The sequence below is a fragment of the Schistocerca gregaria genome, chromosome 8, assembly GCF_023897955.1.
Source record: "Schistocerca gregaria isolate iqSchGreg1 chromosome 8, iqSchGreg1.2, whole genome shotgun sequence".
NCBI lineage: Eukaryota > Metazoa > Arthropoda > Insecta > Orthoptera > Acrididae > Schistocerca > Schistocerca gregaria.
The window spans coordinates 14,658,090-14,685,369 of NC_064927.1; the positions used below are offsets into that span (position 1 = coordinate 14,658,090).

The window sequence follows — 27,280 nt, forward strand, 5'->3', positions numbered from 1 at the left end:
ACTGATAAAACACGAGCGTGACAGCATTCCAACCTGTAATTTTCAGATCCGAAGTACGACGCCTTATCCATTAGGCCACACAGTCACTGACGACCAAGTGCAACTTGTATATGACTCATCTCGAAACGCTCACACCCCTGATAATTTGTGTTTTCGTTCTACACAGTCGCTGCCCTTGCTCTTTCCCACCCATTCGTTACATTCAACCTCTTACGTGACCGACCAAATATAGACTGGGAAAAAAGACCACACACTTTGTGCATACGGAATCGAAGGCAAGGGCGTGCCTCGCCACATTTGCCACGATGGCCATTTCCTACTTCTGCAGAAACGGCGGCGGCGGGGCGGCGACGACGACGACGACCGCGAGAGGCTCTGACATATGTGAGAAATACATCTATAAAATGTAATTCAGACTGACTCGTCCCACCTTATGCTGTACCACTTTGGCAAAGGCTTTATCTGCGCCATTCGCCTTAATCACATCTGAGAGTAATTCTTAATAAAAGGCAAGTCGCTAATTGTTCGTCATCACAGAACTGTTTGCTATACGGCCACGACGCGCAACTGATTTCCAAAACACGACATCCTCCTTTGAGGATGGAACTCACGACCCTTGGTTTATTAGTCCAGTGCTCTACCACTGAGCTAAAGAGGCGCGGCCTAGCGGTACTTTTGCGTTCTTCGTCCTTACGGTCGTCTGGATCATCAGACTTCAGCTGACAACACTTCATATTACCGACTAATATTTGCAGCTATGGCGACCCATTACTGCTTGGCCACACATCTGACATATAACCGATGTGCTCTCCAAACAACAACACTTGCAATTCAAAAACATGTCTTTCACACATGTCTACAAAATCACCTTCACCTTCAAATACAGTTTCTTTGCGACTGACAGAGACGTAGGCAAAGTTTAAAGTTGCTATTTCCATTACATCACTATAATCAGAAAAACGGTTATTTACATCTGCAGCGGAACAAAATCCCATTCGGCACAGCGTGGGGCTCGAACCCACGAACCTGAGATTAAGAGTCTCATGCTCTACCGACTGAGCTAACCCGGCCACTTCGGTGAATACTAGCCGGGTAGCACGTCACACAGTACTCGTTTGGGTTGGGTGGTCCCATACAGAATCTCACCATGCTGCCAAGTGTTTTCCCAACGTCACACTCGTCACGTACTTCACTTTTATTTCATAATCATTTCTGAGAGGTAAAGGAATTGCATGACAACCTGCAGAGCTAGTGGCGTCAAAATTAACACTCATACTTGATGTGACTTAAAAGGCGAACGAGTTACTTTCCGACGTTGTTTTAGATGTGCAAGTACCAGCGGAAACTCGGGGTGACCGCACTCTGCCGAACATTTCGCTAGTTAACACCGGTCTTGTAGTGTGTGTTTCAAGCTCAAGAGCATCTCCAAGCAGAAAATGGTCAACAGCAACATTCAGACGGTTTCGTACTGCTCAAATGCTACATTAAAACGGTATGTTTCTTTTTCAGAACTGATAAAACACGAGCGTGACAGCATTCGAACCTGTAATCTTCAGACCCGAAGTCCGACGCCTTATCCATTACGCCACACAGTCACTGACGACCAACTGCAACTTGTATCTGACTCATCTCGAAACGCTCAAACCCCTGATAATTTGTGTTTTCGTTCTACACAGCCGCTGCCCTTGCTCTTTGCAACCCATTCGTTACATTCAACCTCTTACGTGACCGACCAAAGATAGACTGGGAAACAAGACCACACACTTTGTGCATACGGAATCGAAGGCAGGGCGTGCCTCGCCGCATTTGCCACGATGGCCATTTGCTACTTCTACAGAAGCGGCGGCGGCGACGACGACGACGACGACCGCGAGAGGCCCTGACATATGTGAGAAATACATCTATAAAATGTAATTCAGACTGCCTCATCCCACCTTATGCTGTACCGCTTTGGCAAAGGCTTTATCTGCGCCATTCGCCTTAATCACATCTGAGAGTAATTCTTAATAAAAGGCATGTCGCTAATTGTTCGTCATCACAGATACTGTGTGCTATACGGCCACGAAGCGCAACTGATTTCCAAAATACGACTTCCTCCTTTGAGGATGGAACTCACGAACCTTGGTTTACTAGTCCAGTGCTCTACCACTGAGCTAAAGAGGCGCGGCATAGCGGTACTTTTGCCCACTTCGTCCTTACGGTCGTCTTGATCATCAGACTTCAGCTGACAACACTTCATATTACCGACTAATATTTGCAGCTATGGCGACCCATTACTGCTTGGCCACACATCTGACACATAACCGATGTGCTCTCCAAACAACAACACTTGCATTTCAGAACATGTCTTTCACACATGTCTACAAAGTCAACTTCACCTTCAAATACAGTTTCCTTGCGACTGACAGAGACGTGGGCAAAGTTTAAAGTTGCTTTTTCCATTACATCACTTTAATCAGAAAAACGGTAATTTACATCTGCAGCGGAACAAAATTCCGTTCCGCCCAGGGTGGGGCTCGAACCCACGACCCTGAGATTAAGAGTCTCATTCTCTACCGACTGAGCTAGCCCGGCTGCTTCGGTGAATACTTGCTGGGTAGCACGTCACACAGTACTCGTTTGGGTTGGGTGGTCACATACAGAATCTCACCATGCTGCCTAATGTTTTCCTAACGTCACACTCGTCACGTACTTCACTTTTATTTCATAATCATTTCTGAGAGGTAAAGGAATTGCATGACAACCTGCAGAGCTAGTGGCGTCAAAATTAACACTCATACTTGATGTGACTCAAAAGGCGAACGAGTTACTCTCCGACGTTGTTTTAGATGTGCAAGTGCCAGCGGAAACTCGGGGTGACGGCACTCTGCCGACCATTTCGCTAGATAACACCGGTCTTGTAGTGTGTGTTTCAAGCTCAAGAGCATCTCCAAGCAGAAAATGGCCAACAGCAACATTCAGACGGTTTCGTACTGCTCAAATGCTACATTAAAACGGTATGTTTCTTTTTCAGAACTGATAAAACACGAGCGTGACAGCATTCGAACCTGTAATCTTCAGATACGAAGTCCGACACCTTATCCATTAGGCCACACAGTCACTGACGACCAAGTGCAATTTGTATATGACTGATCTCGAAACGGTCACACCCCTGATAATTTGTGTTTTCGTTCTACACAGCCGCTGCCCTTGCTCTTTCTCACCCATTCGTTACATTCAACCTCTTACGTGACCGACCAAAGATAGACTGGGAAACAAGACCACACACTTTGTGCATACGGAATCGAAGGCAGGGCGTGCCTCGCCGCATTTGCCACGATGGCCATTTGCTACTTCTACAGAAGCGGCGGCGGTGACGACGACGACGACGACCGCGAGAGGCCTTGACATATGTGAGACATACATCTATAAAATGTAATTCAGACTGCCTCGTCCCACCTTATGCTGTACCGCTTTGGCAAAGGCTTTATCTGCGCCATTCGCCTTCATCACATCTGAGAGTAATTCTTAATAAAAGGCATGTCGCTAATGTTCGTCATCACAGATACTGTGTGCTATACGGCCACGACGCCCAACTGATTTCCAAAATACGACTTTCTCCTTTGAGGATGGAACTCACGACCCTTGGTTTACTAGTCCAGTGCTCTACCACTGAGCTAAAGAGGCGCGGCGTAGAGGTACTTTCGCTTACTTCGTCCTTACGGTCGTCTTGATCATCAGACTTCAGCTGACAACACTTCATATTACTGACTAATATTTGCAGCTATGGCGACCCATTACTGCTTGGCCACACATCTGACACATAACCGATGTGCTCTCCAAACAACAACACTTGCATTTCAGAACATGTCTTTCACACATGTCTACAAAGTCAACTTCACCTTCAAATACAGTTTCCTTGCGACTGACAGAGACGTGGGCAAAGTCTAAAGTTGCTTTTTCCATTACATCACTTTAATCAGAAAAACGGTAATTTACATCTGCAGCGGAACAAAATTCCGTTCCGCCCAGCGTGGGGCTCGAACCCACGAACCTGAGATTAAGACTCTCATGCTCTACCGACTGAGCTAGCCCGGCTGCTTCGGTGAATACTTGCCGGGTAGCACGTCACACAGTACTCGTTTGGGTTGGGTGGTCCCATACAGAATCTCACCATGCTGCCAAACGTTTTCCTAGCGTCACACTCGTCACGTACTTCACTTTTATTTCATAATCATTTCTGAGAGGTAAAGGAATTGCATGACAACCTGCAGAGCTAGTGGAGTCAAAATTAACACTCATACTTGATGTGACTGAAAAGGCGAACGAGTTACTTTCCGACGTTGTTTTAGATGTGCAAGTGCCAGTGGAAACTCGCGGTGACGGCACTCTGCCGACCATTTCGCTAGTTAACACCGGTCTTGTAGTGTGTGTTTCAAGCTCAAGAGCATCTCCAAGCAGAAAATGGTCAACAGCAACATTCAGACGGTTTCGTACTGCTCAAATGCTACATTAAAACGGTATGTTTCTTTTCCAGAACTGATAAAACACGAGCGTGACAGCATTCCAACCTGTAATTTTCAGATCCGAAGTACGACGCCTTATCCATTAGGCCACACAGTCACTGACGACCAAGTGCAACTTGTATATGACTCATCTCGAAACGCTCACACCCCCTGATAATTTGTGTTTTCGTTCTACACAGTCGCTGCCCTTGCTCTTTCCCACCCATTCGTTACATTCAACCTCTTACGTGACCGACCAAATATAGACTGGGAAAAAAGACCTCACACTTTGTGCATACGGAATCGAAGGCAAGGGCGTGCCTCGCCGCATTTGCCACGATGGCCATTTGCTACTTCTGCAGAAGCGGCGGCAGCGACGACGACGACGACGACGACGATGACGACGGCGAGAGGCTCTGACATATGTGAGAAATACATCTATAAAATGTAATTCAGACTGCCTCGTCCCACCTTATGCTGTACCGCTTTGGCAAAGGCTTTATCTGCGCCATTCGCCTTAATCACATCTGAGAGTAATTATTAATAAAAGGCATGTCGCTAATTGTTCGTCATCACAGATACTGTTTGCTATACGGCCACGACGCGCAATTGATTTCCAAAATACGGCCTCCTCCTTTGAGGATGGAACTCACGACCCTTGGTTTACTAGTCCAGTGCTCTACCACTGCGCTAAAGAGGCGCGGCCTAGAGGAACTTTTGCGTACTTCGTCCTTACGGTCGTCTGGATCATCAGACTTCAGCTGACAACACTCCATATTACCGACTAATATTTGCAGCTATGGCGACCCATTACTGCTTGGCCACACATCTGACACATAACCGATGTGCTCTCCAAACAACAACACTTGCATTTCAGAACATGTCTTTCACACATGTCTACAAAATCACCTTCACCTTCAAATACAGTTTCTTTGCAACTGACAGAGACGTAGGCAAAGTTTAAAGTTGCTATTTCCATTACATCACGTTAATCAGAAAAACGGTAATTTACATCTGCAGCGGAACAAAATTCCGTTCCGCCCAGGGTGGGGCTCGAACCCACGACCCTGTGATTAAGAGTCTCATGCTCTACAGACTGAGCTAGCCCTCTGCTTCGGTGAATACTTGACGGGTAGCACGTCACACAGTACTCGTTTGGGTTGGGTGGTCCCACACAGAATCTCTCCATGCTGCCTAATGTTTTCCTAACGTCACACTCGTCACGTACTTCACTTTTATTTCATAATCATTTCTGAGAGGTAAAGGAATTGCATGACAACCTGCAGAGCTAGTGGCGTCAAAATTAACACTCATACTTGATGTGACTCAAAAGGCGAACGAGTTACTTTCCGACGTTGTTTTAGATGTGCAAGTGCCAGTGGAAACTCGGGGTGACTGCACTCTGCCGACCATTTCGCTAGTTAACACCGGTATTGTAGTGTGTGTTTCAAGCTCAAGAGCATCTCCAAGCAGAAAATGGTCAACAGCAACATTCAGACGGTTTCGTACTGCTCAAATGCTACATTAAAACGGTATGTTTCTTTTTCAGAACTGATAAAACACGAGCGTGACAGCATTCGAACCTATAATCTTCAGATCCGACGTCCGACGCCTTATCCATTAGGCCACACAGTCACTGACGACCAATTGCAACTTGTATATGACTCATCTACAAACGCTCACACCCCCTGATAATTTGAGTTTTCGTTCTACACAGCCGCTGCCCTTGCTCTTTCCCACCCATTCGTTACATTCAACCTCTTACGTGACCGACCAAAGATAGACTGGGAAACAAGACCACACACTTTGTGCATACGGAATCGAAGGCAGGGCGTGCCTCGCCGCATTTGCCACGACGGCCATTTGCTACTTCTGCAGAAGCGGCGGCAGCGACGACGACGACGACGACGACGATGACGACGGCGAGAGGCTCTGACATATGTGAGAAGTACATCTATAAAATGTAATTCAGACTGCCTCGTCCCACCTTATGCTGTACCGCTTTGGCAAAGGCTTTATCTGCGCCATTCGCCTTAATCACATCTGAGAGTAATTATTAATAAAAGGCATGTCGCTAATTGTTCGTCATCACAGATACTGTTTGCTATACGGCCACGACGCGCAATTGATTTCCAAAATACGGCCTCCTCCTTTGGGGATGGAACTCACGACCCTTGGTTTACTAGTCCAGTGCTCTACCACTGAGCTAAAGAGGCGTGGTCTAGCGGTACTTTTGTGTACTTCGTCCTTACTATCGTCTGGATCATCAGACTACAGCTGACAACACTCCATATTACCGACTAATATTTGCAGCTATGGCGACCCATTACTGCTTGGCCACGCATCTGACACATAACCGATGTGCTCTCCAAACAACAACACTTGCATTTCAGAACATGTCTTTCACACATGTCTATAAAATCACCTTCACCTTCAAATACAGTTTCTTTGCGACTGACAGAGACGTAGGAAAAGTTTAAAGTTGCTATTTCCATTACATCACGTTAATCAGAAAAACGGTAATTTACATCTGCAGCGGAACAAAATTCCGTTCTGCCCAGCGTGGGGGTCGAACCCACGACCCTGAGATTAAGAGTCTCATGCTCTACCGTTTCAGCTAGCCCGGCCACTTTGGTGAATACTTGCCGGGTAGCACGTCACACAGTACTCGTTTGGGTTGGGTGGTCCCATACAGAATCTCTCCATGCTGCCTAATGTTTTCCTAACGTCACACTCGTCACGTACATCACTTTTATTTCATAATCATTTCTGAGAGGTAAAGGAATTGCATGACAACCTGCAGAGCTAGTGGCGTCAAAATTAACACTCATACTTGATGTGACTCAAAAGGCGAACGAGTTACTTTCCGACGTTGTTTTAGATGTGCAAGTGCCAGTGGAAACTCGGGGTGACTGCACTCTGCCGACCATTTCGCTAGTTAACACCGGTATTGTAGTGTGTGTTTAAAGCTCAAGAGCATCTCCAAGCAGAAAATGGTCAACAGCAACATTCAGACGGTTTCGTACTGCTCAAATGCTACATTAAAACGGTATGTTTCTTTTTCAGAACTGATAAAACACGAGCGTGACAGCATTCGAACCTGTAATCTTCAGATCCGACGTCCGACGCCTTATCCATAAGGCCACACAGTCACTGACGACCAACAGCAACTTGTATATGACTCATCTCGAAACGCTCACACCCCCTGATAATGTGAGTTTTCGTTCTACACAGCCGCTGCCCTTGCTCTTTCCCACCCATTCGTTACATTCAACCTCTTACGTGACCGACCAAAGATAGACTGGGAAACAAGACCACACACTTTGTGCATACGGAATCGAAGGCAGGGCGTGCCTCGCCGCATTTGCCACGATGTCCATTTGCTACTTCTGCAGATGCGGCGGCAGCGACGACGACGACGACGACGACGATGGCGAGAGGCTCTGAGATATGTGAGAAATACATCTATAAAATGTAAATCAGACTGCCTCGTCCCACCATATGCTGTACCGCTTTGGCAAAGGCTTTATCTGCGCCATTCGCCTTAATCACATCTGAGAGTAATTATTAATAAAAGGCATGTCGCTAATTGTTCGTCATCACAGATACTGTTTGCTATACGGCCACGACGCGCAATTGATTTCCAAAATACGGCCTCCTCCTTTGGGGATGGAACGACCCTTGGTTTACTAGTCCAGTGCTCTACCACTGCGCTAAAGAGGCGCGGCCTAGCGGTACTTTTGCGTACTTCGTCCTTACTATCGTCTGGATCATCAGACTACAGCTGACATCACTCCATATTACCGACTAATATTTGCAGCTATGGCGACCCATTACTGCTTGGCTACACATCTGACACGTAACCGATGTCCTCTCCAAACAACAACACTTGCATTTCAGAACATGTCTTTCACACATGTCTACAAAATCACCTTCACCTTCAAATACAGTTTCCTTGCGACAGAGACGTAGGCAAAGTTTAAAGTTGCTATTTCCATTACATCACGTTAATCAGAAAAACGGTAATTTACATCTGCAGCGGAACAAAATTCCGTTCCGCCCAGCGTGGGGCTCGAACACACGACCCTGAGATTAAGAGTCTCATGCTCTACCGACTGAGCTAGCCGGGCTGCTTGGGTGAAAACTTGCCGGGCAGCACGTCACAAAGTACTCGTTTGGGTTGGGTGGTCCCATACAGAATCTCTCCATGCTGCCTAAAGTTTTCCTAACGTCACACTCGTCACGTACTTCACTTTTATTTCATAATCATTTCTGAGAGGTAAAGGAATAGCATGACAACCTGCATAGCTAGTGGCGTCAAAATTAACACTCATACTTGATGTGACTCAAAAGGCGAACGAGTTACTTTCCGACGTTGTTTTAGATGTGCAAGTGCCAGTGGAAACTCGCGGTGACGGCACTCTGCCGACCATTTCGCTAGTTATCACCGGTCTTGTAGTGTGTGTTTCAAGCTCAAGAGCATCTCCAAGCAGAAAATGGTCAACAGCAACATTCAGACGGTTTCGTACTGCTCAAATGCTACATTAAAACGGTATGTTTCTTTTTCAGAACTGATAAAACACGAGCGTGACAGCATTCGAACCTGTAATCTTCAGATCCGAAGTCCGACGCCTTATCCATTAGGCCACACAGTCACTGACGACCAATTGCAACTTGTATATGACTTATCTCGAAACGCTCACACCCCTGATAATTTGTGTTTTCGTTCTACACAGCCGCTGCCCTTGCTCTTTCCCACCCATTCGTTACATTCAACCTCTTACGTGACCGACCAAATATAGACTGGGAAACAAGACCACACACTTTGTGCATACGGAATCGAAGGCAGGGCGTGCCTCGCCGCATTTGCCACGATGGCCATTTGCATACTTCTGCAGAAGCGGCGGCGGCGACGACGACGACCGCGAGAGGCTCTGACATATGTGAGAAATACATCTATAAAATGTAATTCAGACTGCCTTGTCCCACCTTATGCTGTACCGCTTTGGCAAAGGCTTTATCTGCTCCATTCGCCTTAATCACATCTGAGAGTAATTCTTAATAAAAGGCATGTCGCTAATTGTTCGTCATCACAGATACTGTTTGCTATATGGCCACGACGCGCAACTGATTTCCAAAATTCGACTTCTTCCTTTGAGGATGGAACTCACGACCCTTGGTTTACTAGTCCAGTGCTCTACCACTGAGCTAAAGGGGCGCGTCCTAGCGTTACATTTGCGTACTTCGTCCTTACGGTCGTCTGGATCATCAGACTTCAGCTGACAACACTTCATATTATTGACTAATATTTGCAGCTATGGCGGCCCATTACTGCTTGGCTACACATCTGACACTTAACCGATGTTCTCTCCAAACAACAACACTTGCATTTCAGAACATGTCTTTCACAAATGTCTACAAAATCACCTTCACCTTCAAATACAGTTTCCTTGCGACTGACAGAGACGTAGGCAAAGTTTAAAGTTGCTATTTCCATTACATCACGTTAATCAGAAAAACGGTAATTTACATCTGCAGCGGAACAAAATTCCGTTCCGCCCAGCGTGGGGCTCGAACCCACGACCCTGAGATTAAGAGTCTCATGCTCTAACGACTGAGCTAGCTGGGCTGCTTGGGTGAATACTTGCCGGGCAGCACGTCACACAGTACTCGTTTGGGTTGGGTGGTCCCATACTGAATCTCTCCATGCTGCCTAATGTTTTCCTAACGTTACACTCGTCACGTACTTCACTTTTATTTCATAATCATTTCTGAGAGGTAAAGGAATTGCATGACAACCTGCAGAGCTAGTGGCGTCTAAATTAACACTTATACTTGATGTGACTCAAAAGGCGAACGAGTTACTTTCCGACGTTGTTTTAGATGTGCAAGTGCTAGTGGAAACTCGCGGTGACGGCACTCTGCCGACCATTTCGCTAGTTAACACCGGTCTTGTAGTGTGTGTTTCAAGCTCAAGAGCATCTCCAAGCAGAAAATGGTCAACAGCAACATTCAGACGGTTTCGTACTGCTCAAATGCTACATTAAAACGGTATGTTTGTTATTCAAAAATGATAAAACACGAGCGTGACAGCATTCGAACCTGTAATCTTCAGATCCGAAGTCCGACGCCTTACCCATTAGGCCACACAGTCACTGACGACCAAGTGCAACTTGTATATGACTCATCTCGAAACGCTCACACCCCTGATAATTTGTGTTTTCGTTCTACTCAGCCGCTGCCCTTGCTCTTTCCCACCCATTCGTTACATTCAACCTCTTACGTGACCGACCAAATATAGACTGGGAAACAAGACCACACACTTTGTGCATACGGAATCGAAGGCAGGGCGTGCCTCGCCGCATTTGCCACGATGGCCATTTGCTACTTCTGCAGAAGCGGCGGCGGCGACGACGACGACGACGACGACGACGACCGCGAGAGGCTCTGACATATGTGAGAAATACATCTATAAAATGTAATTCAGACTGCCTCGTCCCACCTTATGCTGTACCGCTTTGGCAAAGTCTTTATCTGCGCCATTCGCCTTAATCACACCTGAGAGTAATTCTTAATAAAAGGCATGTCGCTAATTGTTCGTCATCACAGATACTGTTTGCTATACGGCCACGACGCGCAACTGATTTCCAAAATTCGACTTCTTCCTTTGAGGATGGAACTCACGACCCTTGATTTACTAGTCCAGTGCTCTACCACTGAGCTAAAGGGGCGCGTCCTAGCGGTACTTTTGCGTACTTCGTCCTTACGGTCGTCTGGATCATCAGACTTCAGCTGACAACACTTCATATTACCGACTATTATTTACAGCTATGGCGACCCATTACTGCTTGGCTACACATCTGACACGTAACCGATGTCCTCTCCAAACAACAACACTTGCATTTCAGAACATGTCTTTCACACATGTCTACAAAATCACCTTCACCTTCAAATACAGTTTCCTTGCGACAGAGACGTAGGCAAAGTTTAAAGTTGCTATTTCCATTACATCACGTTAATCAGAAAAACGGTAATTTACATCTGCAGCGGAACAAAATTCCGTTCCGCCCAGCGTGGGGCTCGAACACACGACCCTGAGATTAAGAGTCTCATGCTCTACCGACTGAGCTAGCCGGGCTGCTTGGGTGAAAACTTGCCGGGCAGCACGTCACAAAGTACTCGTTTGGGTTGGGTGGTCCCATACAGAATCTCTCCATGCTGCCTAAAGTTTTCCTAACGTCACACTCGTCACGTACTTCACTTTTATTTCATAATCATTTCTGAGAGGTAAAGGAATAGCATGACAACCTGCATAGCTAGTGGCGTCAAAATTAACACTCATACTTGATGTGACTCAAAAGGCGAACGAGTTACTTTCCGACGTTGTTTTAGATGTGCAAGTGCCAGTGGAAACTCGCGGTGACGGCACTCTGCCGACCATTTCGCTAGTTATCACCGGTCTTGTAGTGTGTGTTTCAAGCTCAAGAGCATCTCCAAGCAGAAAATGGTCAACAGCAACATTCAGACGGTTTCGTACTGCTCAAATGCTACATTAAAACGGTATGTTTCTTTTTCAGAACTGATAAAACACGAGCGTGACAGCATTCGAACCTGTAATCTTCAGATCCGAAGTCCGACGCCTTATCCATTAGGCCACACAGTCACTGACGACCAATTGCAACTTGTATATGACTTATCTCGAAACGCTCACACCCCTGATAATTTGTGTTTTCGTTCTACACAGCCGCTGCCCTTGCTCTTTCCCACCCATTCGTTACATTCAACCTCTTACGTGACCGACCAAATATAGACTGGGAAACAAGACCACACACTTTGTGCATACGGAATCGAAGGCAGGGCGTGCCTCGCCGCATTTGCCACGATGGCCATTTGCATACTTCTGCAGAAGCGGCGGCGGCGACGACGACGACCGCGAGAGGCTCTGACATATGTGAGAAATACATCTATAAAATGTAATTCAGACTGCCTTGTCCCACCTTATGCTGTACCGCTTTGGCAAAGGCTTTATCTGCTCCATTCGCCTTAATCACATCTGAGAGTAATTCTTAATAAAAGGCATGTCGCTAATTGTTCGTCATCACAGATACTGTTTGCTATATGGCCACGACGCGCAACTGATTTCCAAAATTCGACTTCTTCCTTTGAGGATGGAACTCACGACCCTTGGTTTACTAGTCCAGTGCTCTACCACTGAGCTAAAGGGGCGCGTCCTAGCGTTACATTTGCGTACTTCGTCCTTACGGTCGTCTGGATCATCAGACTTCAGCTGACAACACTTCATATTATTGACTAATATTTGCAGCTATGGCGGCCCATTACTGCTTGGCTACACATCTGACACTTAACCGATGTTCTCTCCAAACAACAACACTTGCATTTCAGAACATGTCTTTCACAAATGTCTACAAAATCACCTTCACCTTCAAATACAGTTTCCTTGCGACTGACAGAGACGTAGGCAAAGTTTAAAGTTGCTATTTCCATTACATCACGTTAATCAGAAAAACGGTAATTTACATCTGCAGCGGAACAAAATTCCGTTCCGCCCAGCGTGGGGCTCGAACCCACGACCCTGAGATTAAGAGTCTCATGCTCTAACGACTGAGCTAGCTGGGCTGCTTGGGTGAATACTTGCCGGGCAGCACGTCACACAGTACTCGTTTGGGTTGGGTGGTCCCATACTGAATCTCTCCATGCTGCCTAATGTTTTCCTAACGTTACACTCGTCACGTACTTCACTTTTATTTCATAATCATTTCTGAGAGGTAAAGGAATTGCATGACAACCTGCAGAGCTAGTGGCGTCTAAATTAACACTTATACTTGATGTGACTCAAAAGGCGAACGAGTTACTTTCCGACGTTGTTTTAGATGTGCAAGTGCTAGTGGAAACTCGCGGTGACGGCACTCTGCCGACCATTTCGCTAGTTAACACCGGTCTTGTAGTGTGTGTTTCAAGCTCAAGAGCATCTCCAAGCAGAAAATGGTCAACAGCAACATTCAGACGGTTTCGTACTGCTCAAATGCTACATTAAAACGGTATGTTTGTTATTCAAAAATGATAAAACACGAGCGTGACAGCATTCGAACCTGTAATCTTCAGATCCGAGGTCCGACGCCTTATCCATTAGGCCACACAGTCACTGACGACCAATTGCAACTTGTATATGACTTATCTCGAAACGCTCACACCCCTGATAATTTGTGTTTTCGTTCTACACAGCCGCTGCCCTTGCTCTTTCCCACCCATTCGTTACATTCAACCTCTTACGTGACCGACCAAATATAGACTGGGAAACAAGACCACACACTTTGTGCATACGGAATCGAAGGCAGGGCGTGCCTCGCCGCATTTGCCACGATGGCCATTTGCTATTTCTGCAGAAGCGGCGGCGGCGGCGGCGGCGGCGGCGGCGACGACGACGACGACGACGACGACAACGACCGCGAGAGGCTCTGACATATGTGAGAAATACATCTATAAAATGTAATTCAGACTGCCTCGTCCCACCTTATGCTGTACCGCTTTGGCAAAGGCTTTATCTGCGCCATTCGCCTTAATTACATCTGAGAGTAATTCTTAATAAAAGGCATGTCGCTAATTGTTCGTCATCACAGATACTGTTTGCTATACGGCCACGACGCGCAACTGATTTCCAAAATTCGACTTCTTCCTTTGAGGATGGAACTCACGATCCTTTGTTAAATAGTCCACTGCTCTACCACTGAGCTAAAGAGGCGCGGCCTAGCGGTACTTTTGTGTACTTCGTCCTTACGGTCCTCTGGATCATCAGAAATCAGCTGACAACGCTTCATATTACCGACTAATATTTGCAGCTATGGCGACCCATTACTGCTTGGCTACACATCTGACACTTAACCTATGTCCTCTCCAAACAACAACACTTGCATTTCAGAACATGTCTTTCACACATGTCTACAAAATCACCTTCACCTTCAAATACAGTTTCCTTGCGACTGACAGAGACGTAGGCAAAGTTTAAAGTTGCTATTTCCATTACATCACGTTAATCAGAAAAACGGTAATTTACATCTGCAGCGGAACAAAATTCCGTTCCGCCCAGCGTGGGGCTCGAACACACGACCCTGAGATTAAGAGTCTCATGCTCTACCGACTGAGCTAGCCGGGCTGCTTGGGAGAAAACTTGCCGGGCAGCACGTCACAAAGTACTCGTTTGGGTTGGGTGGTCCCATACAGAATCTCTCCATGCTGCCTAAAGTTTTCCTAACGTCACACTCGTCACGTACTTCACTTTTATTTCATAATCATTTCTGAGAGGTAAAGGAATTGCATGACAACCTGCAGAGCTAGTGGCGTCAAAATTAACACTCATACTTGATGTGACTCAAAAGGCGAACGAGTTACTTTCCGACGTTGTTTTAGATGTGCAAGTGCCAGTGGAAACTCGCGGTGACGGCACTCTGCCGACCATTTCGCTAGTTATCACCGGTCTTGTAGTGTGTGTTTCAAGCTCAAGAGCATCTCCAAGCAGAAAATGGTCAACAGCAACATTCAGACGGTTTCGTACTGCTCAAATGCTACATTAAAACGGTATGTTTCTTTTTCAGAACTGATAAAACACGAGCGTGACAGCATTCGAACCTGTAATCTTCAGATCCGAAGTCCGACGCCTTATCCATTAGGCCACACAGTCACTGACGACCAATTGCAACTTGTATATGACTTATCTCGAAACGCTCACACCCCTGATAATTTGTGTTTTCGTTCTACACAGCCGCTGCCCTTGCTCTTTCCCACCCATTCGTTACATTCAACCTCTTACGTGACCGACCAAATATAGACTGGGAAACAAGACCACACACTTTGTGCATACGGAATCGAAGGCAGGGCGTGCCTCGCCGCATTTGCCACGATGGCCATTTGCATACTTCTGCAGAAGCGGCGGCGGCGACGACGACGACGACGAAGACGACGGCCGCGAGAGGCTCTGACATATGTGAGAAACACATCTATAAAATGTAATTCAGACTGCCTCGTCCCACCTTATGCTGTACCGCTTTGGCAAAGGCTTTATCTGCGCCATTCGCCTTAATCACATCTGAGAGTAATTCTTAATAAAAGGCATGCCGCTAATTGTTCGTCATCACAGATACTGTTTGCTATACGGCCACGACGCGCAACTGATTTCCAAAATTCGACTTCTTCCTTTGAGGATGGAACTCACGATCCTTGGTTAAATAGTCCACTGCTCTACCACTGAGCTAAAGAGGCGCGGCCTAGCGGTACTTTTGAGTACTTCGTCCTTACGGTCGTCTGGATCATCAGACTTCAGCTGACAACACTTCATAATACCGACTAATATTTGCAGCTATGGCGACCCATTACTGCTTGGCTACACATCTGACACTTAACCGATGTCCTCTCCAAACAACAACACTTGCATTTCAGAACATGTCTTTCACACATGTCTACAAAATCACCTTCACCTTCAAATACAGTTTCCTTGCGACTGACAGAGACGTAGGCAAAGTTTAAAGTTGCTATTTCCATTACATCACGTAAATTAGAAAAACAGTAATTTACATCTGCAGCGGAACAAAATTCCGTTCCGCCCAGCGTGGGGCTCGAACCCACGACCCTGAGATTAAGAGTCTCATGCTCTACCAACTGAGCTAGCCGGGCTGCTTGGGTGAATACTTGCCGGGCAGCACGTCACACAGTACTCGTTTGGGTTGGGTGGTCCCATACAGAATCTCTCCATGCTGCCTAATGTTTTCCTAACGTCACACTCGTCACGTACTTCACTTTTATTTCATAATCATTTCTGAGAGGTAAAGGAATTGCATGACAACCTGCAGAGCTAGTGGCGTCAAAATTAACACTCATACATGATGTGACTCAAAAGGCGAACGAGTTACTTTCCGACGTTGTTTTAGATGTGCAACTGCTAGTGGAAACTCGCGGTGACGCCACTCTGCCGACCATTTCGCTAGTTAACACCGGTCTTGTAGTGTGTGTTTCAAGCTCAAGAGCATCTCCAAGCAGAAAATGGTCAACAGCAACATTCAGACGGTTTCGTACTGCTCAAATGCTACATTAAAACGGTATGTTTCTTATTCAGAAATGATAAAACACGAGCGTGACAGCATTCGAACCTGTAATCTTCAGATCCGAAGTCCGACGCCTTATCCATTAGGCCACACAGTCACTGACGACCAATTGCAACTTGTATATGACTTATCTCGAAACGCTCACACCCCTGATAATTTGTGTTTTCGTTCTACACAGCCGCTGCCCTTGCTCTTTCCCACCCATTCGTTACATTCAACCTCTTACGTGACCGACCAAATATAGACTGGGAAACAAGACCACACACTTTGTGCATACGGAATCGAAGGCAGGGCGTGCCTCGCCGCATTTGCCACGATGGCCATTTGCTACTTCTGCAGAAGCGGCGACGACGACGACGACGACCGCGAGAGGCTCTGACATATGTGAGAAATACATCTATAAAATGTAATTCAGACTGCCTTGTCCCACCTTATGCTGTACCGCTTTGGCAAAGGCTTTATCTGCTCCATTCGCCTTAATCACATCTGAGAGTAATTCTTAATAAAAGGCATGTCGCTAATTGTTCGTCATCACAGATACTGTTTGCTATATGGCCACGACGCGCAACTGATTTCCAAAATTCGACTTCTTCCTTTGAGGATGGAACTCACGACCCTTGGTTTACTAGTCCAGTGCTCTACCACTGAGCTAAAGGGGCGCGTCCTAGCGTTACATTTGCGTACTTCGTCCTTACGGTCGTCTGGATCATCAGACTTCAGCTGACAACACTTCATATTATTGACTAATATTTGCAGCTATGGCGGCCCATTACTGCTTGGCTACACATCTGACACTTAACCGATGTTCTCTCCAAACAACAACACTTGCATTTCAGAACATGTCTTTCACACATGTCTACAAAATCACCTTCACCTTCAAATACAGTTTCCTTGCGACTGACAGAGACGTAGGCAAAGTTTAAAGTTGCTATTTCCATTACATCACGTTAATCAGGAAAACAGTAATTTACATCTGCAGCGGAACAAAATTCCGTTCCGCCCAGCGTGGGGCTCGAACCCTCGACCCTGAGAATAAGAGTCTCATGCTCTACCAGCTGAGCTAGCCGGGCTGCTTCGGTGAATACTTGCCGGGCAGCACGTCACACAGTACTCGTTTGGGTTGGGTGGTCCCATACAGAATCTCTCCATGCTGCCTAATGTTTTCCTAACGTCACACTCGTCACGTACTTCACTTTTATTTCATAATAATTTCTGAGAGGTAAAGGAATTGCATGAGAACCTGCAGAGCTAGTGGCGTCAAAAGTAACACTCATACTTGATGTGACTCAAAAGGCGACCGAGTTACTTTCCGACGTTGTTTTAGATGTGCAAGTGCTAGTGGAAACTCGCGGTGACGCCACTCTGCCGACCATTTCGCTAGTTAACACCGGTCTTGTAGTGTGTGTTTCAAGCTCAAGAGCATCTCCAAGCAGAAAATGGTCAACAGCAACATTCAGACGGTTTCGTACTGCTCAAATGCTACATTAAAACGGTATGTTTCTTATTCAGAAATGATAAAACACGAGCGTGACAGCATTCGAACCTGTAATCTTCAGATCCGAAGTCCGACGCCTTATCCATTAGGCCACACAGTCACTGACGACCAAGTTCACCTTGTATATGACTCATCTCGAAACGGTCACACCCCTGAAAATTTGTGTTTTCGTTCTACACAGCCGCTGCCCTTGCTCTTTCCCACCCATTCGTTACATTCAACCTCTTACGTGACCGACCAAATATAGACTGGGAAACAAGACCACACACTTTGTGCATACGGAATCGAAGGCAGGGCGTGCCTCGCCGCATTTGCCACAATGGCCATTTGCTACTTCTGCAGAAGCGGCGGCGGCGACGACGTTGACGACGACGACCTCGAGAGGCTCTGACATATGTGAGAAATACATCTATAAAATGTAATTCAGACTGCCTCGTCCCACCTTATGCTGTACCGCTTTGGCAAAGGCTTTATCTGCGCCATTCGCCTTAATCACATCTGAGAGTAATTCTTAATGAAAGGCATGTCGCTAATTGTTCGTCATCACAGATACTGTTTGCTATTCGGCCACGACGCGCAACTGATTTCCAAAATTCGACTTCTTCCTTTGAGGATGGAACTCACGACCATTGGTTTGCTAGTCCAGTTTTCTACCACTGAGCTAAATGGGCGCGGCCTAGCGGTACTTTTGTGTACTTCGTCCTTACGGTCCTCTGGATCATCAGAAATCAGCTGACAACGCTTCATATTACCGACTAATATTTGCAGCTATGGCGACCCATTACTGCTTGGCTACACATCTGACACTTAACCTATGTCCTCTCCAAACAACAACACTTGCATTTCAGAACATGTCTTTCACACATGTCTACAAAATCACCTTCACCTTCAAATACAGTTTCCTTGCGACTGACAGAGACGTAGGCATAGTTTAAAGTTGCTATTTCCATTACATCACGTTAATCAGGAAAACAGTAATTTACATCTGCAGCGGAACAAAATTCCGTTCCGCCCAGCGTGGGGCTCGAACCCTCGACCCTGAGAATAAGAGTCTCATGCTCTACCAGCTGAGCTGGCCGGGCTGCTTCGGTGTATAATTGCCGGGCAGCACGTCACACAGTACTCGTTTGGGATGGGTGGTCCCATACAGAATCTCTCCATGCTGCCTAATGTTTTCCTAACGTCACACTCGTCACGTACTTCACTTTTATTTCATAATCATTTCTGAGAGGTAAAGGAATTGCATGACAACCTGCAGAGCTAGTGGCGTCAAAATTAACACTCATACATGATGTGACTCAAAAGGCGAACGAGTTACTTTCCGACGTTGTTTTAGATGTGCAACTGCTAGTGGAAACTCGCGGTGACGCCACTCTGCCGACCATTTCGCTAGTTAACACCGGTCTTGTAGTGTGTGTTTCAAGCTCAAGAGCATCTCCAAGCAGAAAATGGTCAACAGCAACATTCAGACGGTTTCGTACTGCTCAAATGCTACATTAAAACGGTATGTTTCTTATTCAGAAATGATAAAACACGAGCGTGACAGCATTCGAACCTGTAATCTTCAGATCCGAAGTCCGACGCCTTATCCATTAGGCCACACAGTCACTGACGACCAATTGCAACTTGTATATGACTTATCTCGAAACGCTCACACCCCTGATAATTTGTGTTTTCGTTCTACACAGCCGCTGCCCTTGCTCTTTCCCACCCATTCGTTACATTCAACCTCTTACGTGACCGACCAAATATAGACTGGGAAACAAGACCACACACTTTGTGCATACGGAATCGAAGGCAGGGCGTGCCTCGCCGCATTTGCCACGATGGCCATTTGCTACTTCTGCAGAAGCGGCGACGACGACGACGACGACCGCGAGAGGCTCTGACATATGTGAGAAATACATCTATAAAATGTAATTCAGACTGCCTTGTCCCACCTTATGCTGTACCGCTTTGGCAAAGGCTTTATCTGCTCCATTCGCCTTAATCACATCTGAGAGTAATTCTTAATAAAAGGCATGTCGCTAATTGTTCGTCATCACAGATACTGTTTGCTATATGGCCACGACGCGCAACTGATTTCCAAAATTCGACTTCTTCCTTTGAGGATGGAACTCACGACCCTTGGTTTACTAGTCCAGTGCTCTACCACTGAGCTAAAGGGGCGCGTCCTAGCGTTACATTTGCGTACTTCGTCCTTACGGTCGTCTGGATCATCAGACTTCAGCTGACAACACTTCATATTATTGACTAATATTTGCAGCTATGGCGGCCCATTACTGCTTGGCTACACATCTGACACTTAACCGATGTTCTCTCCAAACAACAACACTTGCATTTCAGAACATGTCTTTCACAAATGTCTACAAAATCACCTTCACCTTCAAATACAGTTTCCTTGCGACTGACAGAGACGTAGGCAAAGTTTAAAGTTGCTATTTCCATTACATCACGTTAATCAGAAAAACGGTAATTTACATCTGCAGCGGAACAAAATTCCGTTCCGCCCAGCGTGGGGCTCGAACCCACGACCCTGAGATTAAGAGTCTCATGCTCTAACGACTGAGCTAGCTGGGCTGCTTGGGTGAATACTTGCCGGGCAGCACGTCACACAGTACTCGTTTGGGTTGGGTGGTCCCATACTGAATCTCTCCATGCTGCCTAATGTTTTCCTAACGTTACACTCGTCACGTACTTCACTTTTATTTCATAATCATTTCTGAGAGGTAAAGGAATTGCATGACAACCTGCAGAGCTAGTGGCGTCTAAATTAACACTTATACTTGATGTGACTCAAAAGGCGAACGAGTTACTTTCCGACGTTGTTTTAGATGTGCAAGTGCTAGTGGAAACTCGCGGTGACGGCACTCTGCCGACCATTTCGCTAGTTAACACCGGTCTTGTAGTGTGTGTTTCAAGCTCAAGAGCATCTCCAAGCAGAAAATGGTCAACAGCAACATTCAGACGGTTTCGTACTGCTCAAATGCTACATTAAAACGGTATGTTTGTTATTCAAAAATGATAAAACACGAGCGTGACAGCATTCGAACCTGTAATCTTCAGATCCGAGGTCCGACGCCTTATCCATTAGGCCACACAGTCACTGACGACCAATTGCAACTTGTATATGACTTATCTCGAAACGCTCACACCCCTGATAATTTGTGTTTTCGTTCTACACAGCCGCTGCCCTTGCTCTTTCCCACCCATTCGTTACATTCAACCTCTTACGTGACCGACCAAATATAGACTGGGAAACAAGACCACACACTTTGTGCATACGGAATCGAAGGCAGGGCGTGCCTCGCCGCATTTGCCACGATGGCCATTTGCTATTTCTGCAGAAGCGGCGGCGGCGGCGGCGGCGGCGACGACGACGACGACGACAACGACCGCGAGAGGCTCTGACATATGTGAGAAATACATCTATAAAATGTAATTCAGACTGCCTCGTCCCACCTTATGCTGTACCGCTTTGGCAAAGGCTTTATCTGCGCCATTCGCCTTAATTACATCTGAGAGTAATTCTTAATAAAAGGCATGTCGCTAATTGTTCGTCATCACAGATACTGTTTGCTATACGGCCACGACGCGCAACTGATTTCCAAAATTCGACTTCTTCCTTTGAGGATGGAACTCACGATCCTTTGTTAAATAGTCCACTGCTCTACCACTGAGCTAAAGAGGCGCGGCCTAGCGGTACTTTTGTGTACTTCGTCCTTACGGTCCTCTGGATCATCAGAAATCAGCTGACAACGCTTCATATTACCGACTAATATTTGCAGCTATGGCGACCCATTACTGCTTGGCTACACATCTGACACTTAACCTATGTCCTCTCCAAACAACAACACTTGCATTTCAGAACATGTCTTTCACACATGTCTACAAAATCACCTTCACCTTCAAATACAGTTTCCTTGCGACTGACAGAGACGTAGGCAAAGTTTAAAGTTGCTATTTCCATTACATCACGTTAATCAGAAAAACGGTAATTTACATCTGCAGCGGAACAAAATTCCGTTCCGCCCAGCGTGGGGCTCGAACACACGACCCTGAGATTAAGAGTCTCATGCTCTACCGACTGAGCTAGCCGGGCTGCTTGGGTGAAAATTTGCCGGGCAGCACGTCACAAAGTACTCGTTTGGGTTGGGTGGTCCCATACAGAATCTCTCCATGCTGCCTAAAGTTTTCCTAACGTCACACTCGTCACGTACTTCACTTTTATTTCATAATCATTTCTGAGAGGTAAAGGAATAGCATGACAACCTGCATAGCTAGTGGCGTCAAAATTAACACTCATACTTGATGTGACTCAAAAGGCGAACGAGTTACTTTCCGACGTTGTTTTAGATGTGCAAGTGCCAGTGGAAACTCGCGGTGACGGCACTCTGCCGACCATTTCGCTAGTTATCACCGGTCTTGTAGTGTGTGTTTCAAGCTCAAGAGCATCTCCAAGCAGAAAATGGTCAACAGCAACATTCAGACGGTTTCGTACTGCTCAAATGCTACATTAAAACGGTATGTTTCTTTTTCAGAACTGATAAAACACGAGCGTGACAGCATTCGAACCTGTAATCTTCAGATCCGAAGTCCGACGCCTTATCCATTAGGCCACACAGTCACTGACGACCAATTGCAACTTGTATATGACTTATCTCGAAACGCTCACACCCCTTATAATTTGTGTTTTCGTTCTACACAGCCGCTGCCCTTGCTCTTTCCCACCCATTCGTTACATTCAACCTCTTACGTGACCGACCAAATATAGACTGGGAAACAAGACCACACACTTTGTGCATACGGAATCGAAGGCAGGGCGTGCCTCGCCGCATTTGCCACGATGGCCATTTGCATACTTCTGCAGAAGCGGCGGCGGCGACGACGACGACGACGAAGACGACGGCCGCGAGAGGCTCTGACATATGTGAGAAACACAGCTATAAAATGTAATTCAGACTGCCTCGTCCCACCTTATGCTGTACCGCTTTGGCAAAGGCTTTATCTGCGCCATTCGCCTTAATCACATCTGAGAGTAATTCTTAATAAAAGGCATGCCGCTAATTGTTCGTCATCACAGATACTGTTTGCTATACGGCCACGACGCGCAACTGATTTCCAAAATTCGACTTCTTCCTTTGAGGATGGAACTCACGATCCTTGGTTAAATAGTCCACTGCTCTACCACTGAGCTAAAGAGGCGCGGCCTAGCGGTACTTTTGAGTACTTCGTCCTTACGGTCGTCTGGATCATCAGACTTCAGCTGACAACACTTCATAATACCGACTAATATTTGCAGCTATGGCGACCCATTACTGCTTGGCTACACATCTGACACTTAACCGATGTCCTCGCCAAACAACAACACTTGCATTTCAGAACATGTCTTTCACACATGTCTACAAAATCACCTTCACCTTCAAATACAGTTTCCTTGCGACTGACAGAGACGTAGGCAAAGTTTAAAGTTGCTATTTCCATTACATCACGTAAATTAGAAAAACAGTAATTTACATCTGCAGCGGAACAAAATTCCGTTCCGCCCAGCGTGGGGCTCGAACCCTCGACCCTGAGATTAAGAGTCTCATGCTCTACCAACTGAGCTAGCCGGGCTGCTTGGGTGAATACTTGCCGGGCAGCACGTCACACAGTACTCGTTTGGGTTGGGTGGTCCCATACAGAATCTCTCCATGCTGCCTAATGTTTTCCTAACGTCACACTCGTCACGTACTTCACTTTTATTTCATAATCATTTCTGAGAGGTAAAGGAATTGCATGACAACCTGCAGAGCTAGTGGCGTCAAAATTAACACTCATACATGATGTGACTCAAAAGGCGAACGAGTTACTTTCCGACGTTGTTTTAGATGTGCAACTGCTAGTGGAAACTCGCGGTGACGCCACTCTGCCGACCATTTCGCTAGTTAACACCGGTCTTGTAGTGTGTGTTTCAAGCTCAAGAGCATCTCCAAGCAGAAAATGGTCAACAGCAACATTCAGACGGTTTCGTACTGCTCAAATGCTACATTAAAACGGTATGTTTCTTATTCAGAAATGATAAAACACGAGCGTGACAGCATTCGAACCTGTAATCTTCAGATCCGAAGTCCGACGCCTTATCCATTAGGCCACACAGTCACTGACGACCAATTGCAACTTGTATATGACTTATCTCGAAACGCTCACACCCCTGATAATTTGTGTTTTCGTTCTATACAGCCGCTGCCCTTGCTCTTTCCCACCCATTCGTTACATTCAACCTCTTACGTGACCGACCAAATATAGACTGGGAAACAAGACCACACACTTTGTGCATACGGAATCGAAGGCAGGGCGTGCCTCGCCGCATTTGCCACGATGGCCATTTGCTACTTCTGCAGAAGCGGCGACGACGACGACGACGACCGCGAGAGGCTCTGACATATGTGAGAAATACATCTATAAAATGTAATTCAGACTGCCTTGTCCCACCTTATGCTGTACCGCTTTGGCAAAGGCTTTATCTGCTCCATTCGCCTTAATCACATCTGAGAGTAATTCTTAATAAAAGGCATGTCGCTAATTGTTCGTCATCACAGATACTGTTTGCTATATGGCCACGACGCGCAACTGATTTCCAAAATTCGACTTCTTCCTTTGAGGATGGAACTCACGACCCTTGGTTTACTAGTCCAGTGCTCTACCACTGAGCTAAAGGGGCGCGTCCTAGCGTTACATTTGCGTACTTCGTCCTTACGGTCGTCTGGATCATCAGACTTCAGCTGACAACACTTCATATTATTGACTAATATTTGCAGCTATGGCGGCCCATTACTGCTTGGCTACACATCTGACACTTAACCGATGTTCTCTCCAAACAACAACACTTGCATTTCAGAACATGTCTTTCACAAATGTCTACAAAATCACCTTCACCTTCAAATACAGTTTCCTTGCGACTGACAGAGACGTAGGCAAAGTTTAAAGTTGCTATTTCCATTACATCACGTTAATCAGAAAAACGGTAATTTACATCTGCAGCGGAACAAAATTCCGTTCCGCCCAGCGTGGGGCTCGAACCCACGACCCTGAGATTAAGAGTCTCTTGCTCTAACGACTGAGCTAGCTGGGCTGCTTGGGTGAATACTTGCCGGGCAGCACGTCACACAGTACTCGTTTGGGTTGGGTGGTCCCATACTGAATCTCTCCATGCTGCCTAATGTTTTCCTAACGTTACACTCGTCACGTACTTCACTTTTATTTCATAATCATTTCTGAGAGGTAAAGGAATTGCATGACAACCTGCAGAGCTAGTGGCGTCTAAATTAACACTTATACTTGATGTGACTCAAAAGGCGAACGAGTTACTTTCCGACGTTGTTTTAGATGTGCAAGTGCTAGTGGAAACTCGCGGTGACGGCACTCTGCCGACCATTTCGCTAGTTAACACCGGTCTTGTAGTGTGTGTTTCAAGCTCAAGAGCATCTCCAAGCAGAAAATGGTCAACAGCAACATTCAGACGGTTTCGTACTGCTCAAATGCTACATTAAAACGGTATGTTTGTTATTCAAAAATGATAAAACACGAGCGTGACAGCATTCGAACCTGTAATCTTCAGATCCGAGGTCCGACGCCTTATCCATTAGGCCACACAGTCACTGACGACCAATTGCAACTTGTATATGACTTATCTCGAAACGCTCACACCCCTGATAATTTGTGTTTTCGTTCTACACAGCCGCTGCCCTTGCTCTTTCCCACCCATTCGTTACATTCAACCTCTTACGTGACCGACCAAATATAGACTGGGAAACAAGACCACACACTTTGTGCATACGGAATCGAAGGCAGGGCGTGCCTCGCCGCATTTGCCACGATGGCCATTTGCTATTTCTGCAGAAGCGGCGGCGGCGGCGGCGGCGGCGGCGACGACCCCGAGAGGCTCTGACATATGTGAGAAATACATCTATAAAATGTAATTCAGACTGCCTCGTCCCACCTTATGCTGTACCGCTTTGGCAAAGGCTTTATCTGCGCCATTCGCCTTAATTACATCTGAGAGTAATTCTTAATAAAAGGCATGTCGCTAATTGTTCGTCATCACAGATACTGTTTGCTATACGGCCACGACGCGCAACTGATTTCCAAAATTCGACTTCTTCCTTTGAGGATGGAACTCACGATCCTTTGTTAAATAGTCCACTGCTCTACCACTGAGCTAAAGAGGCGCGGCCTAGCGGTACTTTTGTGTACTTCGTCCTTACGGTCCTCTGGATCATCAGAAATCAGCTGACAACGCTTCATATTACCGACTAATATTTGCAGCTATGGCGACCCATTACTGCTTGGCTACACATCTGACACTTAACCTATGTCCTCTCCAAACAACAACACTTGCATTTCAGAACATGTCTTTCACACATGTCTACAAAATCACCTTCACCTTCAAATACAGTTTCCTTGCGACTGACAGAGACGTAGGCAAAGTTTAAAGTTGCTATTTCCATTACATCACGTTAATCAGGAAAACAGTACTTTACATCTGCAGCGGAACAAAATTCCGTTCCGCCCAGCGTGGGGCTCGAACCCTCGACCCTGAGAATAAGAGTCTCATGCTCTACCAGCTGAGCTAGCCGGGCTGCTTCGGTGAATACTTGCCGGGCAGCACGTCACACAGTACTCGTTTGGGTTGGGTGGTCCCATACAGAATCTCTCCATGCTGCCTAATGTTTTCCTAACGTCACACTCGTCACGTACTTCACTTTTATTTCATAATAATTTCTGAGAGGTAAAGGAATTGCATGAGAACCTGCAGAGCTAGTGGCGTCAAAAGTAACACTCATACTTGATGTGACTCAAAAGGCGACCGAGTTACTTTCCGACGTTGTTTTAGATGTGCAAGTGCTAGTGGAAACTCGCGGTGACGCCACTCTGCCGACCATTTCGCTAGTTAACACCGGTCTTGTAGTGTGTGTTTCAAGCTCAAGAGCATCTCCAAGCAGAAAATGGTCAACAGCAACATTCAGACGGTTTCGTACTGCTCAAATGCTACATTAAAACGGTATGTTTCTTATTCAGAAATGATAAAACACGAGCGTGACAGCATTCGAACCTGTAATCTTCAGATCCGAAGTCCGACGCATTATCCATTAGGCCACACAGTCACTGACGACCAAGTTCACCTTGTATATGACTCATCTCGAAAC

General features: G+C 46.3%; 17 non-coding genes across 17 annotated transcripts; all 17 read right to left on the reverse strand.

Annotated features, from left to right (window-relative positions):
* Positions 1-996: 996 nt before the first annotated feature.
* Positions 997-1,071, reverse strand: Trnak-cuu (transfer RNA lysine (anticodon CUU)). Its single transcript has one exon. It is a non-coding gene; the product is annotated as a tRNA-Lys (tRNA).
* A 1,430-nt stretch (positions 1,072-2,501) lies between these two features.
* Positions 2,502-2,574, reverse strand: Trnak-cuu (transfer RNA lysine (anticodon CUU)). Its single transcript has one exon. It is a non-coding gene; the product is annotated as a tRNA-Lys (tRNA).
* A 1,430-nt stretch (positions 2,575-4,004) lies between these two features.
* On the reverse strand, positions 4,005-4,077 carry Trnak-cuu (transfer RNA lysine (anticodon CUU)). The gene has a single exon. It is a non-coding gene; the product is annotated as a tRNA-Lys (tRNA).
* Positions 4,078-7,038: 2,961 nt separating this feature from the next.
* Positions 7,039-7,111, reverse strand: Trnak-cuu (transfer RNA lysine (anticodon CUU)). Its single transcript has one exon. It is a non-coding gene; the product is annotated as a tRNA-Lys (tRNA).
* Positions 7,112-8,541: 1,430 nt separating this feature from the next.
* On the reverse strand, positions 8,542-8,614 carry Trnak-cuu (transfer RNA lysine (anticodon CUU)). The gene has a single exon. It is a non-coding gene; the product is annotated as a tRNA-Lys (tRNA).
* A 1,426-nt stretch (positions 8,615-10,040) lies between these two features.
* Positions 10,041-10,113, reverse strand: Trnak-cuu (transfer RNA lysine (anticodon CUU)). Its single transcript has one exon. It is a non-coding gene; the product is annotated as a tRNA-Lys (tRNA).
* A 1,436-nt stretch (positions 10,114-11,549) lies between these two features.
* On the reverse strand, positions 11,550-11,622 carry Trnak-cuu (transfer RNA lysine (anticodon CUU)). The gene has a single exon. It is a non-coding gene; the product is annotated as a tRNA-Lys (tRNA).
* A 1,426-nt stretch (positions 11,623-13,048) lies between these two features.
* Trnak-cuu (transfer RNA lysine (anticodon CUU)) lies at positions 13,049-13,121 on the reverse strand. The gene has a single exon. It is a non-coding gene; the product is annotated as a tRNA-Lys (tRNA).
* Positions 13,122-14,582: 1,461 nt separating this feature from the next.
* Trnak-cuu (transfer RNA lysine (anticodon CUU)) lies at positions 14,583-14,655 on the reverse strand. The gene has a single exon. It is a non-coding gene; the product is annotated as a tRNA-Lys (tRNA).
* Positions 14,656-16,096: 1,441 nt separating this feature from the next.
* Trnak-cuu (transfer RNA lysine (anticodon CUU)) lies at positions 16,097-16,169 on the reverse strand. Its single transcript has one exon. It is a non-coding gene; the product is annotated as a tRNA-Lys (tRNA).
* Positions 16,170-17,594: 1,425 nt separating this feature from the next.
* Positions 17,595-17,667, reverse strand: Trnak-cuu (transfer RNA lysine (anticodon CUU)). Its single transcript has one exon. It is a non-coding gene; the product is annotated as a tRNA-Lys (tRNA).
* Positions 17,668-19,101: 1,434 nt separating this feature from the next.
* Trnak-cuu (transfer RNA lysine (anticodon CUU)) lies at positions 19,102-19,174 on the reverse strand. Its single transcript has one exon. It is a non-coding gene; the product is annotated as a tRNA-Lys (tRNA).
* A 1,425-nt stretch (positions 19,175-20,599) lies between these two features.
* Trnak-cuu (transfer RNA lysine (anticodon CUU)) lies at positions 20,600-20,672 on the reverse strand. Its single transcript has one exon. It is a non-coding gene; the product is annotated as a tRNA-Lys (tRNA).
* A 1,449-nt stretch (positions 20,673-22,121) lies between these two features.
* On the reverse strand, positions 22,122-22,194 carry Trnak-cuu (transfer RNA lysine (anticodon CUU)). Its single transcript has one exon. It is a non-coding gene; the product is annotated as a tRNA-Lys (tRNA).
* Positions 22,195-23,635: 1,441 nt separating this feature from the next.
* Positions 23,636-23,708, reverse strand: Trnak-cuu (transfer RNA lysine (anticodon CUU)). Its single transcript has one exon. It is a non-coding gene; the product is annotated as a tRNA-Lys (tRNA).
* A 1,425-nt stretch (positions 23,709-25,133) lies between these two features.
* Positions 25,134-25,206, reverse strand: Trnak-cuu (transfer RNA lysine (anticodon CUU)). The gene has a single exon. It is a non-coding gene; the product is annotated as a tRNA-Lys (tRNA).
* Positions 25,207-26,640: 1,434 nt separating this feature from the next.
* Trnak-cuu (transfer RNA lysine (anticodon CUU)) lies at positions 26,641-26,713 on the reverse strand. Its single transcript has one exon. It is a non-coding gene; the product is annotated as a tRNA-Lys (tRNA).
* Between the last annotated feature and the right edge of the window lie 567 nt (positions 26,714-27,280).